Raw genomic sequence first — 13358 nt, 5'->3', positions numbered from 1 at the left:
GAGCTATCTCCAAGGCTCCTGTGCTGGAACCGATTTGGGGGTCAGAATGACCTGGGTTCAAACCTATAGCAAGGCCACTCCCGGCCCTGTGACAGGCCAGCTCCTGCGGCGACTCTCAGAGCCTCAGTCTCCTCCACTGAAGATGCAATCAGCGACTCCGACCTCGGGAGAGAGGGTTGGGATTTAAAGCAAGAAGAGGAAGGCGCTCAAAGTGCTGGACTTGTGTCCAGTGTCCTGCCATCAGACAAGGGGCAGGGTGCAGAGGAGGAGGGGCAGGGGACCTCCCCCCCACCCCGCCATGCCCAGACTCAGTGTCTCCAGCTCCATTCCCTGGGACCTGGCCAGGCCCTGGGCGGGACAGCGGGGTGGAATCCGGGTACCAGGACGGGGGACACCTTCCGTGTCTCTCTGGTCCCCAGGCCTTCCCAGCAAACAGCCAGGGCCCTGTGGCCCTGCCTGGCTCGGGTGGGGGCGGCCCCAGGCCTAACTGGATGAGGGGGCTCAGAGCCAGGGGCAGAGATGCGGACCCTGGGCGCACCGCTTGGACGGCAGTTACTGGCGGGCGTCCCCGCGGTGAGGCGGGGTCTGCGCGTGCGCCGTCCACCGGCCTGCGTGCGTCTCGCGCGGGGTCCACCTGCTTCGAGCCGTTGGTGGGAGGCCTGCGCATGCCCAGAGTGCTTCCTCACCAAACCCACCCGGGAGCCAGGAGCTGGGCTAACAGCATCTCCTCCAAATACTTCTAATGGGGCAATTGGTAAACTGAGGCCAGAGAGGCAGGAACTGGCCTGAGGCCACGACGTGGGCCGAGTCCAGAGGAGCTGGGAAGATTCCACCTCCTAGGTCAGGGATCAACCGTCCGGGGGAGGGGTTTACTTTGGGAATGAGAACCTCTAAGATCCTGGAGCTGCCGGCCCTTCCCATCTGGGGTCCTTTCCTCTGGGTATCGCCATGCAAACGCAGATGCTGGAGCACGCACGCATGCACGCACACACACTCTCTCTCACCACATTCACACACACACTCACCACACTCACACTCTCTCTCACTGCCCTGTTAGGGATCAGAGGGGAGTGAACACTACGGAGGGGACGAGAGAAAAAGAAGAAAGCGATTGTGGTTGTGAGACAGCTCTGCCACAGGGGCAGGGGCTTCCAGTCTCTTGACAACAGGCCTGGGCTTATAGCGTGATGAAGGGAGAGATGCCAGAATGATGGCAGGGGGTCCCAGAGGTGCCCAGAGGTTTTTCTTGCATCCTAGAGACTGCACCCCGCCCAGCCCACTTGTCTGCAGATGCTGGAGGCAGCAACACGTTCTGCTGCGTCCCAGGGTCTGAGGCTCTGGCCTCAGCAAAGCCTGTCCTGAAAGCCTTTTTCAAAGCTGTAGACCTTGGCTCCGTCTGCACCCCGGATGCCTCAGGGTGTTGTCCTGGAGGCACCCAGAGGTGACACAGGGAGGACCAGGGCAGGCCACCACTCTGATCCCTCCTGGGCAGTCCTGTGTCCCCTGCCCCCACCATGTGCATGCGTGGAAGGGAAGGGGAGAAGGGGCTTATGTCAGAGCAGGAGCAGGCTGATGAAGAGTCAGAAGGCTGGTGGGCTGGTCATATTCACCTCCCAAGTCAATGCTGGTGCGATGTCTGGGGAGACTTCCTGTTCAGAAGCCACCCAGGAATCTATCCAGGGTTCCACCAAGGGCTTTGCCTCTTGAGTGGCCATCGTCCCAACCCAAGGAGTCCGGGCACCTCCCTTCCTCCCCTCCCACCATCCGGCCCCTGGCTTGGCCAGGCGCCGAGTCAGTTTTCACGTCTTTGTAAGATTCTTCAAGCCAATTCCTTTATTGGAAATGAATTTCAGGACAGAAACGTGAGTGTTTTTGCAGTGCTTGTTTTTTCGAACTGTCCCTCTTTGTCTGAAGATTAGCCCCGTGTGAAAAATGGATCCGCCCTGAACCTGGATGAGCCCCTCAGGGAGAGGGTGGTCACAGCAGACCCCTTGGAGAAGCCGCTGAAGCGCCTGGTGCCCGCCTTCCGGGCCAGTGACCTCTCCTATGTCACCAGCTTCCTGTGCGCCTACCGAGCCTTCACCCCCGCCCAGCAGGTCCTGGAGCTGCTGTTCAAGAGGTGAGCGCCTCACCCCTCCCTGGCACAGCGGCTCCCCGCCCACCTACCTGCTGTGTGTCTCGGGAATGTCACTTTACCTCTCTGAGCCTGAGTCTGTTCACATGAAAGCTGGGCTACCAAGAGGCCCGACCTCATACGGTTGTCAGGACCGTCAGATAAGTGTGGACCATGCAGCCCCGTGCCCAGCCTTGTGAAAAGGGCTGCTGAGGGATGGAATGGTTTTCACTAAGATTTTCTTCCCTGCTCCCCACCCCCCATGAAGAAGCTCTCTGCTTCCAGCCCTTGGGCAGAGGCATTTTCCAATTTGTAAAGGAAGCTCAAGATCCTATCTTGGGGTCCCCTCCTGGGATTAGCCAGAGCAGGGATCACTGGGGGCTGGAAGAGAGCCCCAGGCCACTCAGGTGTCTGTAAGGTGCTGGTTGGGGTTCATTCATTCAGCAAATCCGTATGCAGCACCGGCTGTGTGCAGCGCAGCCGGGCCGGAGCAATGAACAGAGCAGCCGCGGCCCTGCCTGCCCTCCTGCAGTTCCCTTTGGTTGGGGGGGAGGTCAGAGTGGGGGTGGGGGGGCCAAGAGTGGGGTGGGGGGCCCAGAGTGGGGCTGGGGGGTGGACAGGAGTGAGTCAGGCTCCCCAAGAAGGGAGAGGTGGTCACCGTGGACAGAGGGCTTGCTCCAGCTGAGACTGCCCGCCCCTCACTGCTGACCAGGCCTTGGCGTCCAGATGGGCAGGGGGAGCCCAGAAGCCTGGCCCCCAGGGGGTGCTAGGGAAGGGCCGAGAGGAAGGAAAGGCCAGGCCCTGACTCTGCTGCCCGCCCGCCCACCCCCAGTGCTGTCTCCTCCATCCTGGGCACCTGGCTGAACCAGTACTCAGAGGATTTCTGTCAGCCCCCTGACTTCCCCTGCCTCAGGCAGCTGGTGGCCTACGTGCAGCTCAACATGCCCGGCTCCTGGCCCAGCTAGAGCACGCGGACCTCGACGAGGCAGAGCCGGAGGGTGAGGAGGGCGGGGTGGGCGCTGGACTCAAGCGGGCGCCCCCACGGCAGAGCCAGAGGGTGAGGAGGTCGGGGTGCGTGCTAGACTCGGGGGAACACCCATGGCAGAGCCAGAGGGTGAGGAGGTCAGGGTGGGCGCTGGACTCAGGGGGGCGCCCCCACGGCAGCTGTCGGACGGGGAGCAGAGACTGGCCTCAGACCACATGTGTGGGGACTGCCGTCGGGGACAACGTCGTGTTGTGGGTTTGGGGGCTGAGGCTTCTCCAGAAACCTCTGGGATGTGGTCCTGTCTTTGGAAAGGCAGGCGTGTGGGTGGTCTCTGCTCCTCTGCAGCTCCAGCGTCAGCTCCATCCGGAATCAGAGGTGACAGGAGCCAGGTGCAGGGGCAGAAAGGTCAAGGCAGCCCCAGAGCCTGCGTCCGCCTTCAGCTCGAGCGCTCCCCCTACTGGCGGCTCCAGAGCGGCGCCGACACCAGCACCGGTTCCATTAGCAGCTCCGGAATGAGACGAGGAGGCCGCTCAGGTCCTCCCCGGGACCCGCCCCCGGGGCCAGCTCCCAGCCCACACCTTCCACCTGCTTCCCAAACAGGACTTTTCTTCCCCGCTCCCCCGTGATGGGGCTTTTTGTCTTCAGTTCAGTTCAGTGGCTCAGTCGTGTCCGACTCTTTGCGACCCCGTGGACTGCAGCAGGCCAGGCCTCCCTGTCCGTCACCAACTCCCGGAGTTTACCCAAACTCTTGTTCACTGAGTCGGTGATGCCATCCAAGCATCTCATCCTCTGTTGTCCCCTTCTCCTCCCACCTTCAATCTTTCCCAGCATCAGGGTCTTTTCCAGTGAGTCAGCTCTTCGCATCTTTTTGTCTTGGGGCTTCTTTTTTTTCCTCTCTACACTCTTATATTAGATGATTTAGAATATTCAAATATAATAGTATTTCAGCCGTCATCATTTTGAGTCGTACAGTTCATGAGCATTAAGTACCTTCACAATGCTGTATGGCCGCCACTGCTCTCTCGGTGGAGAACATCTCACCCCCCGAAAGGGAACCCTGTGCCCAAAGCGCTCACTCTCCTTTCCTCCTTCCTCCAGCCCCTGGCCACACCTAATCTGTTTCTTTACCTATTCTAGATATTTCCTATCAATGGAATCATATAGTAAATGTCTTTTCGTGTCTTCCTGCATCTTTGAAGAAAGACTAATTTTTGGTTTATGTCGTTATTTGAAAAAAAAAAAAAAGCACATTTGATTTGCAAGGGAAATCCCAGATGGATTAAAGCACTGTTAGTAAAGTTGTGCATAACTTCAGGGTAGAGATCCCTGTACTGAGTGTGACACCAGAGTTAGAAGTCATAAGGAAAACAGCTGACCGTTCCTGTGGCAAAAACAAACCAAACAAAAATGCAGAAAGTGGAAAGATAAATCACAAACTGGAACGGCATTCCTCATATCTGTGCTATCTGCTTAGTCGCTCAGGCATGTCCAACTCTTTGTGACCTCGTGGACTGTAGCTCACCAGGCTCCTCTGTCCACGGGATTCTCCAGGCAAGAAGAGTGGAGTGAGTTGCCATGCCCTCCTCCAGGGGCATCTTCCCAGCCCAGGGATCCAACCCAGGGCTCCCGCATTTCGGGTGGATTCTTTACCATCTGAGCCACCAGGGAAGCCCCCCACGTCCCAGGGAAATGCTTAACACCTCTGTGGTCCTGAAAACTCTGCCAAGTCAATGTTTTTAAAGGAGACAACAAACACATGGGACTCCAACAAGAGGCGACACACACGGTCAGTATGCGTCAGAGATGAGCAGCCTCCCCAGTAAGGACACGAGAGCGTAAACGTGGAGACGGCGGCGTCACCATCACACTGGGTGACAACCCGCCCTGGGGACAGTGTGAGGCCCAGCAGATCCCCTGGAGGGCAGTGTGGAAGGACACTCCTCTCTGGGAGAACCGTGTGTGGGACCCCAAAGCTCCACTGGCGCATCCCTTTACCTGCAGAGCAACTCCTAGGACTTCACCCACAGGGACCCTCGCGTGGTGTGTGTGCCCACATGCACACGTGTGCCTGTGCACTTGGGGGTGTCAGGTGGGGAGGATCCCAAGGGCGTGTACCTGAAGAGCGACTCCTAGGACCTCACCCACAGGAACCCTTGCTTAGTTTTTCACGGATGCGTTGTCGAGAGTCTCCATCAACGCGCTGGTTGAAATAGCAGGGGACCAGAAACACTCGTGTCTGCGGAGACGGGATGGGATCCACCAGGCGTGGTCCGCATGGACCAGTGAATGCCCTGTAGCTGCTAAAGTGGGTGCTGGCAGGGACATCCTAGGGTGGTCTTACCTGAGACTCACGTGGCCCAACCCTCTGCATCCAGGATCCCGGCTATAAGACCACACGGATGTGATGTCAACAGGAGACACAAACAGAGGTGAATGAATCTGTATGTGAGAGGCAGAGCTAGCAGGAGAGAGGCAGTTGAGAGGTGTGCGTCACAGCGCTCACCAGGGTCACCACTGAGCGTGATCACTGTCTTCTCCTTGACGTTTCTGTGTTTTATAATGTGTATATTTAATGATTCTAAAAAGATTAAAAACCATTCTAAAGTTATTCCTCTCTCACTCCTCTGTGGAGTAACATTATTCAGTGCTTTTTCCGTTTGTTTTTGGAGAGCATAATACAGTTGGGATCACAGTGGGACCGAGATTCATGACTAAGGAATTCTAGTGTCATGGTCTTCTGTGGTGTTGGTTGCCAATTCTCTGTCATTTCTGAATTTATTGATTCGAGCCCCCTCTCTTTTTCTTGGGTGTAGCTAATGTTCATTTTGTTTAACTTTTGTTAAACGAATTTAAAGAACCAGGTCTTCATTTCGCTGATCTTTTCTGTTGGGTTTTTATTTTCATTTCGTTTATTTTTCACTCTGGTCTTTGTTTTCTTCCTTCTGCAGACTTCGGGCTTCGTTCGTTCTTCCCTTTCTCATTCCTTGACATGCAGTGTTTATTTGAGGCTTCTCCTGTCTCCTGATGCGGGCCTTTATCACAGGAGCTTCCCTCTTAGGAACTGCTTTTGCTGCAGCCCTACTTTTTATTTCTAAAGCTGTTTTATTAAGAGGACAATAAATGTTTATTACAGTGAAATAGAGAATTATAAAGAGATTAAGAATCAAGGAAACCAAGTCCTTCTGCCTTGGGTATCTGGTTCAAGCCCTTTCTGTTTGTGTGGGTGGTGGGGGTCCCCTGAGAGTGTCACCCATAGCAGGAATTCTGGGGCGTGTGCTCTTCCAGAATCTGACTCCCCCAGGGCTGGACACTGGTCCATCAATCCTCTCGCCTTTCTGTCCCCCGTGGCCCAGATCAGAATTTCTGGGGAGCCCCCTGCTTTGGGACCTGACGCCATTCCAATTTTTCACTTCCATTGTCCTGTGGAAAGGAACATCCTCGCGCATAAATTTTTATTTACCCCGGATCTGCAGAAGCGGAGTCTCTTTTTCCTAATGTAAAGGGATTTCAGGTGTCGGCTGCAGTTTTCCATGTCGGCGGTGTCAACTTTGATCCCTGTCTAGGAAACCGGGGGTACAGACTCTCAGGGGTGCAGACTCTCGGGGCTGAGACCTTAGGGAGGCAGGAGGGGGAGGAGCTAGGAATGGAGACGGAGGAGGGCACCAACCACACCTGCCCCAGCCTGTTCTAGGCTCCACCCTGCCCTTCTCTCATTCTCTGCTCCCTGCCCTGACCCCCTTCCAGTCCCAGCACCTCCCCAGGCCCCCAAGCAAGCCTCGCCCCCAACACACCCCTGCCCCACCCCCAGGCTCCGGCCCCATCCGTCTGTGAACTCCTTGGATCTACACCGCCAGAAAGACTCTGACCACCCAGTGCCCTTGGAAAGGGAAATGCTGCCTACCAAGTGCACAGAGAGACGGGTGGGTGGGGCACACTCCAGGGAGCTTGGGGCAGCAGGTTTGGTGGTTTGGAAAGGAAAGGAGGAAGGGAGGCTCACCATCCCTCCCTGCCTCCCACCTCTGGCCCCCAACACAGGTAGGGTAGAATTGTGCCATAAGCTGATGGAGAAACTGAAGTTGAAAGAGACTCACCCCCTCTGTGCCCTACGGAGTGGCAGAGCCAGGATTTGAACCCAGTGCCTGTCAGACCCCGCAGGGCCCACCTGACATTAAAGCTGCATCCAGATGCTACAGGAGGGACCCCTGGGCTCTGACATTCCCTGAGCCATTGGTCCCGGTGCCAAGAGAGGAACCTCGTCCTCTGGTGGGGATAGGCTGGTCCAGGTACTGGGAGAGCCCACAGTGCCCAGGGCTGGTGGCCATTCCCCAGCCGTCATTCCCAGCCCCAGACAAAGAGATTAGCTTTGCCTCACACCCCTCTAGTTCAGAAAGGGCTGAGGCTGGGAGGGTGCGGCCCCCAGGGAAGCCAGGACTCCAGAGCTCCAAGAGGCCACAGCCTGGGACAGTGGCTAGTGAAGAGCACAGGGTCCAAAGCCAGGGAGGCAGGGATCCTAGATCCAGCTCAGCCTCGTTCTAGCTGGTGACCTCAGACAAAACTCTGAGACTCAGTTTTCCCATCTGTGAAATGGCCTGCCTGATGGGTTATTGGGAGAATTACTCGAAAAATGACATGTGGATCTCTTGTCCAAAGCCTAGAATGTGTTCAGAGACCCTGCCAGGCTCAGAGTGGTCCTGCAGGGCCCAGGGTCCATGATGTCCCTCCTCAGGGGCACCTCCTGCAGTCCTGCCCCCAGGAATAGGCAGCATTATGTGAAGAAGGTCCAGGAGGTCAGCACAGCACAGGTGAAGGAGTTTCAGTGCTGGAAGGACAGCTGGAAAGTCTCCATTCTCCTGATTCCCAGAACCAGCAAAGAATAAATCTAGAATTAACTGCATATTTGTGACACATTTTTTCTAACCAATAAGAGCATTTCAACAAACATCTTTCAGGTCCCCCTAATTTTCCAAAGGGCCCTTTGATCCTCTGATTCTGAAATCTTTCTGTTTGGGAACCTCCATTCCATCTTTGTTCCTGTCTCTTCCACTTCTCAGGGCCTACCCATCACCCAAATTCCTTCCTTGGCCTTGTGTTTCTTTGGCCGGGTTTGGTTTCCACTCTGTGGCCACCTGGCACGGTTCTCTGCCTCGGTTTGCATTTTCACGGCCTGCGTCCCCTCGGGGGCCTCGGTGATGCGGGCCTTTTGTCCCTTTCTTATAGGTGAGGAAGCCCACCTGTCCACTGCTCAAAGTGTGGAGCTGCGGCAGAGCAACTGGGACTTGGGGGCAAGTTGTTTGCTTGCAAGTGAACCCAGGAAGCCTGGGGGTGGACTGGGGTAGGGGGTTTGGAGGAGGGAGCCCTGTGGTGGGCATCAGTTCAGTCTAGTTGAGCAATCAGGTCCCAAAGGGACTGGCTCTGTCCCCCACAGATGGAGGGTTATCCCCAGGATATTAACACTCCTCACTGCAGGCTGGCACTGATTTGCAGGACGCTCCCCGAGGCTGAGAGGAAGGACACAGGTGTTCCAGGCAGACGCTGTCGGCCTCTCGGGGACCGGTTCCCCAGCTACAGGTGCGTTCAGGTGGACTGCGTGAGCACAACAGCAGCATCTCCACCCCAGGTTTCCCAAATCCAAGCCCTCTAGCCTGTGCAGCAGGTCGCCGCACCCTCCTCTGTTCTCAACCTGTTAAGTCCCGTTGTTGGGCCTGCTGCGGCCTGCCGCCTGCTCGGCTTGCTGATCTCATTCTGTCCAGCCTGGGAGCGGGCACCACCCCCGTGTGTAAACAAGGCTGCAAGGAGACCAAAGCTCAGGGAGGCAAGGGACAGCTCCAAAGTCACTCTGGGAGCGTGAGGATGGACGCCGCCCTGGTCCAGCCCCGCTCCCGCCGCCCCTGCCATGCAGACACACCGGGCACTTTGACAGCTGGGAACCCCAGCACAGTGTCTGCCTCCCCTCTGTCACACGGGGTCCTCCAGACACCTCCCCGCTCCTGCCAGGCCCTGAAGATCACATACAGGAGGCCAGGGCTGAAGATCTGATCAGCCTAGTAGGACCCCAGCCTCCACAGGGGAAGAGGGCTTGCCCAAGAGCTGCTGGGGCCAGGCTGTGAAGTGATCCTAGAGCCTGCCTGGCTCCGAGAAGCTGGCTGGGTGAGATCACTGCCTGACGAGGCCCCGGGACAAAGGTTCATTGATCCTCTAGCTGCATTCACGTGGGCCTGGAGCTTGAGGGCAGACCTCCATCATCTGTACAAGAGCCTCTGAGCTGGGCACCACGGTGCCCCTTTGTTCTAAGTGGACAATGAGACGCTAAATCCCTCCCTGGCCTGTGAGTAGGAGCCCTGGGGTTAAAGCAGCCCTTGGGGCTTCCAGGGGGCACTAGTGGTAAAGAACTTACCTGTCAATGCAAGAGACATAAGAGACGCAGGTTCAGTGTGGTTCGGGACGATCCCCTGGAGAAGAGCATGGCAACCCGCTCCAGTATTCCTGCCTGGAGAATCCCAGGGACTGCCTGCCTGGCGGGCTACAGTCCATGGAGTCACCCAGAGTCACCCACAAATGAGGTGACTTGGCGTGCAGAGCAGGCGTGCATCCTCTGACCCAAAGACACAAGCTTGCCCTCCCGTGCGTCTCCTTCCCCCTGGCCGGCTTGGCCTCCACCTGGGGGACACCCGAGCAGGGCTGTCAGAACCCCAGGACCTGGAATACCTCAGTGGCCTGCTCCCTAGCCCAGCCCCACCTGGGGCACACTTCACATCTGAAACAGTACACACACACACACACACACGTGTGTGCATGCACACACACGGTCCACGAAACACTGGCTCTTCCTCGAAGAGCTGCCCTCTGATGCTTTCTTAAGATTTTTTTTTTAATATGGACCGGTTTTAAAGTCTTTATTGAATTTTTTACAATATTGCTTTTGTTTTATGTTTTGACTTTTTGGCCACAAAGCACAAGGAATCTTTTTTTAAATATTTTATTTATTTGGCTGCACGGGGTCTCAGTTCCAGCATGTGGGATCTCAGCCCCTTGACCAAGGCTCAAAGCCATGTGTCTGCACTGAGCGGCAAAGTCTTAACCACTGGACCACCAGGGAAGTCCCTCTAACGGTTTCTATTTTACATGAAAGTCCCAGCTCTTCCAATTCGGCCACAGCCCCCGGAGCAGCGGTGAGGACTGTGGGTGCCTCTGAATGTTCCCACTGCCGTGATACCAGACCATCCTGCCCACCCCTGCGGTTCCCCTACAGAGATGAACAGTGATGTATATGAGCAATTTATATGTCTCGAGCCATTTCCTCTGGTTTCTAGAAGTAGATAAACCCAGTTGAAGGGGGGATGGGTCAGTTCAGTTTAGTCGCTCAGTCGTGTCCGACTCTTTGTGACACCATGAACTGCAGTATGCCAGGCTTTCCTGTCCATCACCAACTCCCGGAGCTTGCTCAAACTCATGTCTGTCGAGTCAGTGATATCATCCAACCTTCTCATCCTCTGTTGCCCCCTTCTCCTCCTGCCTTCAATCTTTCCCAGCATCAGTGTCTTTTCCAGTGAGTCAGTTCTTCGCATCAGGTGGCCAAAGCATTGGAGTTTCAGCTTCAGCATCAGTCCTTCCCATGAATATTCATTCACTCACTGGAAGGGTGAATATGAACATTGGAAGTGGGGAGAGGTGTCGGAGTCCTATTGCAGAGTCACCCACCAGAAGGAGAGTCCAGGACCTTTTATCTTCCCTCACCCTTTCACCCAGCTTCTTCCAGGCCAGCCCTGAGGCTGTCTTTGGGCTGGATTTATAGCAGCAGGGGGAAGGGGGAACAGGGAAAACAAAGAATGCTGGTTTGGCTGTTGATGGAATGCTGGCCTGCGTGCCACGGCCCCAGGGCTGCATCTGCGCATCTGGCTCACCTCAATGACCAGGCAGAGACCAATGCCTGGAAGGCACACCGGAGAACTTTGAAAACCTCTGAGTGAGACAACCCAGTCGACTGGTCCCAGATCAGGTCCCAGCGAACCAGTTGTTTGCAGCTAAAAATGGAAGCACAATCTTTAAGTCAGTAGTCACCAGCTCCCTGGCCTGTGCCAGGCCCCTGCAGACTCTGGGGAAACAAGCCTGCCCTACAGGAACCTGTGACCCTCAAGGGAAAGCCCAGGGACCCAGGCAAAGGCACCCACAAAGGATGTTGTGCCCGGTGCCACACGGATCTGCATTTGCAACCTCAAACTGCATCATCGTGACCCTGACAAACCTATAGTTGCAGGGAAGAGAGTGGGGGCGAGAGAGGATGGTCACACACCAGGTCACATCTCAGTACCTGGGAGAGCCAAGTGGCAGTTCTTGGCTTCTTGAAGGAAAGAATTCAACAGCGAGCCATGGTAAAGTGAAACAAGGTTTATTCAAGGAAGAAACACACTTCATAGACCGAATGCGCATCATCTGGAGAGGCACGAGAGGAAGCAGGATGCAGAGTCATCAGTTTTTATAGGGGTGGGTGATTACACAGGCTAATGAGTGGGACATGAGTTTGAGCAAGCTCTGGGAGCTTGTGGCGGACAGGGAGACATGGCGTGCTGCAGTCCATGGGGAAGCAGTCTGACACTCCTGAGCGACTGAACTGAACTGAATGAGTGGGAGAAGTATTATAGCTGTTTTACGGAAGTGGTGGAGATTTTCAGAAATTGGGTCACCACCCACTTTTTGACATTTATGGTCACGCCTCCTCAGTTCAGCTCAGTCCAGTCATTCTGTCGTGTCTGACTCTTTGCAACCCCATGGACTGCAGCATGCCAGGCCTCCCTGTCCATCACCAACTCCCAGAGCTTACTCAAACTCATGTCCACTGGGTTGGTGATGCCATCCAACCATCTCATCCTCTGTCATCCCCTTCTCCTCCCGCCTTCAATCTTTCCCAGGATCAGGGTCATATTCAAGCCACTTGGGATATTATAATGAGCTGTATACTGAGACTCAAGATCAAGTGCGAGTTGAGTCTACCATCATGGACCTAATTGATTCTAACCAATTTAGGTCATGTCCTCAAACTATGTCATCCTTTTAAAGGTTGTGCCCTGTTCCCTTCCTGTCTCACTATAACCTCTCTGAGCCACAGTTGTTATTTGTCTCTGATGCTATTTCTCTGCATAGATATCCCATAACTTATGTTAGTTGCTCAGTCGTGTCTGACTCTTTGCAACCCCATGGACTGCAGCACACCAGGCTTCCCTGTCCATCACCAACTCCCAAAGCTTGTTCAAATTCATCTCCATTGAGTCGGTGATGCCATCCAACCATCTCATCCTCTGTCGTCCCCTTTTCCTTCCACCTTCAATCTTTCCCAGCATCAGGGTCTTTTCCAATGAGTCAGTTCCTAGAATCAGGTAGCCAAAGTTTTGGAGCTTCAGCTTCAGCATCAGTCCTCCTAATGAATATTCAAGACTGATTTCCTTTACGATTGACTGGTTTGATCTCCTTGCTGTCCAAGGGACTCTCAAGAGTCTTCTCCAGCACCCAGTTCAAAAGCAACAACTCTTCAGTGCTCAGCCTTCTTTATGGTCCAACTCTGACATCCATACATGACCACTGGAAAAACCATAGCTTTGACTATATGGACCTTTTTGGCAAAGTGATGTCTCTGCTTTTTAATACACTGTCTAGATTTGTCATAGCTTTTCTTCCAAGGAGCGTCTTTTAATTTCATGGCTGCAGTCACCATCCGCAGTCATTTTGGAGCCCAAGAAAATAAAGTCTGTCACTGTTTCAATTTTTTCCCATCTATTTGCCATGAAGTGATAGCACTGGATGCCATGATCTTCATTTTTTGAATACTGAATTTTAAGCCAGCTTTTTCACTCTCCTCTTTCATCCTTCTCAAGAGGCTCTTTAGTTCCTCTTCACTGTTTGCCATTAGAGTAGTATCATCTGCATATCTTGAGGCTGTTATTTCCCCCCCAAATCTTGATTCCAGCTCATGCTTCATCCAGCCCAGTATTTCTCATGATGTACTCTGCATATAAGTTAAATAAGCAGGGTGAATACACAGCCTAGACGTACTCCTTTCTCAGTTTTGAACCAGTCTGTTGTTCCATGTTCTAACTGTTGCTTCTTGACCTGCATACAGGTTTCTCAGGAGATAGATAAGGTAGTCTGGTATTCCCATCTCTTCAAGAATTTTCCACAGTCTGTTGTGATCCACACAGTCAAAGGCTTTAGCATAGTCAATGAAGCAGAAGTAGATGTTTTTCTGGAATTCCCTTGCTTTCTCTCTGA

General features: G+C 54.4%; 1 long non-coding RNA gene across 2 annotated transcripts; it reads left to right on the top strand.

The window, feature by feature from the left end:
• The first annotated feature begins 655 nt into the window (after positions 1-655).
• LOC139185877 (uncharacterized) lies at positions 656-12680 on the top strand. 2 transcript variants are annotated; one of them, XR_011569487.1, is made up of 4 exons: positions 656-840; positions 1915-2119; positions 2946-3111; positions 6047-12680. It is a non-coding gene; the product is annotated as an uncharacterized lncRNA (long non-coding RNA). The 2 variants fall into 2 exon arrangements; XR_011569486.1 differs by lacking the exon at positions 6047-12680 and adding an exon at positions 3444-6037 and having other exon boundaries at positions 657-840.
• The last annotated feature ends 678 nt before the right edge of the window (positions 12681-13358 follow it).

Source organism: Bos indicus, chromosome 11 (genome assembly GCF_029378745.1).
Source record: "Bos indicus isolate NIAB-ARS_2022 breed Sahiwal x Tharparkar chromosome 11, NIAB-ARS_B.indTharparkar_mat_pri_1.0, whole genome shotgun sequence".
Taxonomy (NCBI): domain Eukaryota; kingdom Metazoa; phylum Chordata; class Mammalia; order Artiodactyla; family Bovidae; genus Bos; species Bos indicus.
This window is presented reverse-complemented; position numbering and strand designations above follow the sequence as displayed.